Genomic DNA, 7,500 nt, shown 5'->3' with positions numbered 1-7,500 from the left:
ACATGTATATGTATATGCATATATATACATATATATACACACAAACATACACACACACACACACACACACACACACACACACACACACACACACACAACACACACACACACACAAAACACACACACCCACATATATGTGTATATATATATATATATATATATTATATTTTAATAATATATATATATATAATATATAGATATATGTATAAATATATATGCATACATATAGATAGATAGATAGATAGATAAATAGATAGATAGATAGATAGATAGATATGTAATATACACACACATATATATTATATATATTATTTTTATAAAATATATATATATATATATATATATATATATATATATATGTATGTATGTATGTATGTATGTATGTATGTTGTATGTATTTATGCATGCATGTCCGTGTGTAAGTGTTATTATTTTTTGTTATATAAACTAAAAATTACTATACAGTGAGGCTCCGTGGAACTGAACTAGATTGTTCAGTGCTGTTGTAACATCATTTTGCTTTCAGCATCAATGCATTAGAAGTGAAATGTAATATCTTATCTCTAGTTTTCACCAATGGCTAATAGAGCGCCCATCGTGGGGCTCGAACCCACGACCCCGAGATTAAGAGTCCCCGTGCTCTACCGACTGAGCTAGCCGGACGTATACTCGTTCCACTCGAACATTTAAGTAATCGATTCCTTGAAATGAGCTCTGTCGTAAGTAGTGCAAAGCACATTCTACGGTGTATATACATACGACTGATTAATTCATGTTTAGTTTTCTCTTCCTTTTAATCAAAACTTGTTCGGGTAAGTGAGGATTTACTATAGAAAAAAAATATTGTAAACAGAAATTAAGTAATTTTCCTCATTATGGTAAAAAAAAAAATCGCCCAATTATTTCATAATGTTTCCATATGGATACACAAACAATTTTTTCAACGCGTGGGTGCGAAAATATTAATTGGCAATCATATATATCCGTACATATATATGCACACACACACACATACACACACACACACACACATACACACACACACACACACACAACACACACACACACACACACACCACACACAACACACACACACACACACACACACACACACCCCACACACACACGTGTATATATGTATAAGGTTAATGATATCACGAACCCAAAGGGCGCAGGGTGGAGCTGCCGCGGCAGGGCCGGGGAGCGGGGCAAATTGTCCCAGTATAGCACCACGTGGGCAGAATTTCACGCTTGGGCCACATGGCATCAACCGGAAGGAATGGCATTTTTATGTACGCTTTGCGAATCACATGCCATTTTATCAGTAGGAAAATAATGCCCTTTTATATCCGACTATAGAGAGAGAGAGTGAAGAGAGAGAGAGAAGAGAGAAGAGAGAGAGAGAGGAGAGAGCGAGAGAGAGAGAGAGAGAGAGAAAGAGAGAGAGAGAGAGAGAGAGAGAGAGAGAGGAATAGAGTGACACACACACACACACATATATATATATACATGTGTCTTTTTGTGTGTGCGTGTGTGTGTGTGTTTGTGTGTGTGTGTGTGTGTGGTGTGTGGTGTGTTGTGTGTGTGTGGTGTGTGTGGTGTGTGTGTGTGTACATACAAATATATATGTACATATCTTATACAAACACGTACATACACACACACACTTGTGTATGTGTGTGTATATATATAATATATATATAATATATATATATATATATATATATATATATATATATATATTTTATTGTATATGTATTATACATACTTATATATATAATATGTGTGTAAATAATCATATATATATATATATATATATATATATATCTATATATATATATATATAAAATGTTTTGCATGTATGCATTTATATATTTACGTACGTATGTATGTATGTATGTATGTATGCATGTTTATATGTATGTATAAGATAAGAATGAATAAGACGAATAAAGGGATATAACGATAAGTAGCGTGATGACAAACATAATACCTGCAGACTCCACTAATCACTTCTGTTATTTCAGTTTTTAGTCACGTGTTGTAGGGAAGATTTTATCTTTGTAAAACATGCAAGACAATGTTTTTACATTTCTTTTTTTTTATAGAACTAGTCCTATTTCAATAAGACTCGGGTAATAATAAAAACACGAAATATCCATTTGCCGTTTTAGTTTATTGGATCAAAATTAGATTATCCTAAATAAGGTGACCTGCCTTGAATATTTCCATGTAAAATACATTTGACCATCTTCATGCTTAGGAGGCTCTAGAATCAGTTATCGAAAACGAGACTAGTGATTCACCTGCCAAACGTGCTTGGAAAAAACATATTAATATCATAATACGCAAAGCATATAAAGTGATGCCCCATTCTACAGTCACCTAGTCATCTTCGATTGCAAATAAATTCAAAGATGCCATATATGTACCGTATTCATCCTGACAAAATTAGAAAATGTATGAATGAGATTTGATCGGTTTCGATTATATCTTCGTTAGAAATATTTTTCTACTTGACATATCTGTGCTTTTTCCCTCATACACCTTCTTCATTATAAGACAATATAGTAACCACCACACAATGATAATGCGTAAAGTGCTTTCGCCTTAATATTTCCTGCTGTGGCATCATTCTGCTGTCCAAGGGAAGCCCTTCAACTGGTGCATGAGGATATATATACACTCTACTGGCACCTAACATTCATTTGTAAACAATATGGGAGACATGATATTTGTATTTCTTTCAAATCTCTTAGAGTTCTGTTATCATATTACCTGACAATTAATTAAATGCAAGCTTCTCGAATTAAATAGAGCGCCCAACGTGGGGCTCGAACCCACGACCCCGAGATTAAGAGTCTCGTGCTCTACCGACTGAGCTAGCCGGGCTTTCTAATGTAGCTCCACCAGACTATTCATAATGAACCATTTCCGTGAGGACGCCTTGCTCTTTAAGACAATTTGTCTTGAATATCACAGTATACGTGATGAAGTGACACTTCTATTTTCCTTTTCCGTGTTTTTCGGTATCTTCAAGAGACTTGGTTTAGATAAGAAATATCACAAGTTTCAGAATCAAAACTTATTTTTCTGAAGTTGCAAACATGGCTGGCGCCACAATAAAATATCTAAATAGAGATTAGTGACGGTGATTAGTCTCTTTGGCACCTTTAGCAACAGATTCCTACGTCGGACTAGGGAACAGTGTTGCCAACACACGTTTACACTCGGAACCTGAGAAGGCGTGTTACTCATAGAATCCGGGACCGCCAACTTGCGTTAAACAAACTTTCTGATGAAGGCCTGTGCGAGGCCTTGTTTGAAGTCGTGGCTTGGCTAAACTAATCAAGGCAGAGACAAAGAGAATCGAGAGCGTGTAACAATCAACAAGGCCCCGCCTTCACACAGAACGGTGAACCATTCATCACTGAACTTTATGAATCCGCAAATTGGTGTTCGAACTTCTAATCAAGGCAGCCGGCGAGGCTTCCTCCGTTTGTATCTTCAAGAATTTATGCAGTGTGATTGGTTAAAGGAATTGTATAATCTAATGTTTTATGTAATAAATACGTACTCATTATGAAAACCTACGTTTTGCAATCATATTAATCTATAACGCCCAGATATAAATGGAAAAATTATTCTCAGCCTTTTTCCGTGTCGCGGACCATGACCTGTTCGGGTTCTGTATCAAGTAACCTGTTTAATAGGTAATTAACAGAGTCCCCTTTCACAATGGAACTAGGAAGCAAGTGAAGATTTAGTCATTATTCAAGAAATGCGCGTTGAGGTAAATGGACGGATTATTGGCGGCCATTAAGCCAGTAACTGAACTTCCAAAATGAGCAATCCCTGTATCACTATTTCCACGTTAAAAAGCGGCACCCTTGGACGGTAAGTGGGAGGAAATTGTGGAGATTATGGTGGAACCTGAAGTTGGATCAGGAAGCTGGAAATGGGGGAACGAAGCTCGAAAGTCTTTCCACAAAAATTACAAGCTGAAGAAACTGATTTGATAGTGTAAAATCATTCGGACTGTACTAGTAACAATACTCTATAATTAATATTAGCCGTCACAGGTTCTTCGAGCAAGCTCCACAACAGAAAACCAAACAAGAGGAAAAAATGAGGAATTTTATGAAGCATTGAACGTGGTTTTACATACTTCCTTTGGAACCGACGCGAATGTTATAAGTGTTATAGGGCTACAGTAAGACAGCAGTTTTGGTTTTAGCAAAAACAAAAATAAATGAATAAAAATAATGGTGGATGATATGTTGCTTGAACTGTGAGAAATTATCTCACTATAATGAACATGAGAAATTATTCCACTATAACGAACTGTCTTTTTTACACAGAATCTCTCATCTACATTTAACACAGATATATCATGACGAGGCCATCGTCTTTTGCTGGGTAACTGAAACTATGAATACCATCTTTTATGGATGAAACATGGAGTCTGAGAAAAAAGTTTTTTTGAAGGAAACAAACGGCTGGATCTGCACAAGCGAAGGACAAAATAACCAGGCGTAATGTGGGCGTGGAATGAGGAGGGTGTAGTTGGAGCGTAATTCGTCGAGGAGGCAGAGAAGAGGAGCTTGCGTAGTGGACTCAGGACTCGATAAAGGAGGTGAAAGTTATACAGCAGCGATTCAGATACTGATTAAAAGAATACCTGCTTCAAACAGAGACTATGAGGAAAGTCAAGAATATAGCAAACATGGGCTAGAAATAAGAATAAGAATGTGTGAAGCAATATAAAAAATGGCGTCATTTGAGATCAAAAGAGCGCGCACATACTGTATACAATATATAAATGGTATTACCTTTATAACTTGAACTATGAAGATGGTGTGATAAATACTGGCATCAAAGAAGATGAAATTACAGAGATGGGGATAACAAGGACACCGCCGAAAAGAACAGATTCCGGTAGAAAAGCAGCAAACAATCTTCCTTGATTTTTTTGTAAAGATTTCCGATACAGCATTTAACTCCGGGAATGAAAAGTCTGCTGTAAGTGCCATCTCAAAAAGGATCCACCTTAAGCACAAGAACCATCAAGGCATTTCCTTGTGTGCTACATTAAGGTGTTTAAGGAGTACATTTGGTGAGTATATGAAGGTTGGAAAGATTATCTAAATAAGGGAGTCACTGAAACCAGTACATGTGGTAGAACAACTTCCTGAACCAACTGTGGGGATGAATTTACGAAGTGCGATTTGTGAAACATCGTAGAATACACTTCAACAGAGATAGGCCAGGGCACTGTTTAATTAGATTTCAGAGTTGAGATTGCTCACTATATACATTTTCCTTTAATCAGATAAATTAATACAGGCCCAGGAGAGAAACTATGGAGTAGGTTGAAGAGAGCTTGTGCGCACCCGAAGCTACTGCAGTACTTAAGAGTATATAGAGTCTGTAGAGCAGAGAGCTTGAGTGGAAGTAGTGAGCTTTCGAATTAATGCTATTGTGAAGCAAGTATGCGGCGATGGAGAGAGTGCTAGATTCAGAAACTTACACAGACAGAGGACATGGCGAAGGCTAATAGGGTAAAGTTTTTGATTATGGAAGGCAACGAGATACATAAGAAAAGACAATTGCGTATATTTGGATATGGAAGATTAGATCATCCAACCGGAAATGTAAATTATAAGCATGGATAACTAAATAAAGGTCCAGTTGATTATTTGACGATCAAGAAACATCAACTGCGATGGTATGTTCATAAGCAACGAATCATGTCAACTAAATACTGAAGCAAATGCTTGCTGAAAACGAACTGACCTGACTCTCTGAAGATACTTACGAACCGAGAACAAGAGAGAATCTTCCAAAATCTCGCAAATGACAGGCTGACTTTCCTTTTCAGGGGGCCGGTGGATATTGACGTTACTGACTTGCTTTTAGAAGCAATCAGTCAGAAGTCTATGTGGAGAATTTATCCTCATGTACTAATTCCAAGAACTAAAGAGAGCGCCCAACGTGGGGCTCGAACCCACGACCCCGAGATTAAGAGTCTCGTGCTCTACCGACTGAGCTAGCCGGGCTTCTATACAAGTAAGGAAACACATACTTCTTTTTACACACCTTGATTTTAGGCATGGCAATTGACCATCCATACCACGGTGCACACGAGAGAGACATACGAAAGCGATTTCCCTTCATCAGGTGAATCTTCATAAAACCTTAATTCTGTTCTAATTATCTCTATAATTTTAAAATGTAAAGTGCACTTGTTGAAACGATTTCGTTGTTTACAAACAGTATTTACGGTCAAGGCAAAATATTTAAATATAACTGTACTTCAAATTGATTTCTGCAAGTGCCAGTAGAGTGCTCAGTTTACCTTACTAAGGTGCAAAAATCGCCTATCCTTACTTCATTATCGATCTTGCAGTGCATCTGCAATATAGCTACTTGCTCCAGCTATGCAATCGTTCCTCTAATGAGAAAAGGCAGTAATGAAAAGCAGAATGCCGTCTTTTATATTTTCTACATAAGATACGGAAAAATCACATCACAAAAAAGGATTTAGAAACAGTTATTCATAATTTCACAACTTTCTCTCATTTCGTTCCCGTATGCAAAGGAGACAGGTTTTTCTCTCCAATTCCCTTTGCTTCTTGGTTATTTTTTATCTGTACAGCTAAACTACAAAATTACAATAGAATGACTCAACACACAATTTAAAAGCTGAAAAATACTTTAAAAAAAACATAAACACTAAGAACATAAGAATAAGGGGCCGCGCAACGCCGTGAGACAGTTGACTGGTCTCCCAATATAAACCACAATGTAAACAATACAAATATAAAATATCAAGGGGAAAACAAAGAAAATAACTACATCTGTGTATTTAACAACTAATAGATCCATACACCACACTTAATAGCTCGTGAATTACCTGGTAAGACAATACAATATTTCGTACGACTTGATTAAAGCATCTCTCAATAGGGTATTCACGGAAGGCAAAGTGTGCAGTGTGACTCACGGACAAGGAAGGTGCGAAAACGTCGTGAGCTAACCGCCGTTTCCGTTGTTACAGTTGCCTGTTCAAGCACTGGTAAAACCGTGTTATGTAAATTCATACTTAGAATTTCCGTTGCGATGTCATTGCAATCTTGCAGCGGTACACCATGGCAGATGTGCGTGAGATTCTCTCTATTATTTATGTATCTCCCCTTGCTCCGCCTTCTTCATCTCTTCCATTACGATGGATGCGATTTGTCTGTAGCCACGTTGCTTAGGATTGAATTACTCAGGTCACGGCCTGGAGGGGGTCACCGAGTCCTTAGCGCTGCGTGGGCGGGGCCCACAGCGGCGGTTGTCCCCGCGCGCAAAATCTATAAAGAAAAAAAAGATAAACTTGTAATAATGAAATAACGCAGCCACCCTCTCACACGGGAAGTCTCTTAGTGTTCGAATATTTTACAGTTTCTGAACCTGACGGGCTAAAATAAACGTTGTCTAGCAATACAGTCAAAT

The 7,500-nt window shown here is 37.4% G+C and overlaps 3 non-coding genes across 3 annotated transcripts; all 3 read right to left on the bottom strand.

Moving 5' to 3' along the window:
• Positions 1-589: 589 nt before the first annotated feature.
• Positions 590-663, bottom strand: Trnak-cuu. The gene has a single exon. It is a non-coding gene; the product is annotated as a tRNA-Lys (tRNA).
• A 2,156-nt stretch (positions 664-2,819) lies between these two features.
• Positions 2,820-2,892, bottom strand: Trnak-cuu. The gene has a single exon. It is a non-coding gene; the product is annotated as a tRNA-Lys (tRNA).
• A 3,094-nt stretch (positions 2,893-5,986) lies between these two features.
• Trnak-cuu lies at positions 5,987-6,059 on the bottom strand. The gene has a single exon. It is a non-coding gene; the product is annotated as a tRNA-Lys (tRNA).
• Positions 6,060-7,500: the final 1,441 nt, after the last annotated feature.

This window comes from Penaeus monodon, unplaced genomic scaffold (assembly GCF_015228065.2).
Source record: "Penaeus monodon isolate SGIC_2016 unplaced genomic scaffold, NSTDA_Pmon_1 PmonScaffold_1389, whole genome shotgun sequence".
In the NCBI taxonomy this organism is placed as follows: Eukaryota; Metazoa; Arthropoda; class Malacostraca; order Decapoda; family Penaeidae; genus Penaeus; species Penaeus monodon.
This window is presented reverse-complemented; position numbering and strand designations above follow the sequence as displayed.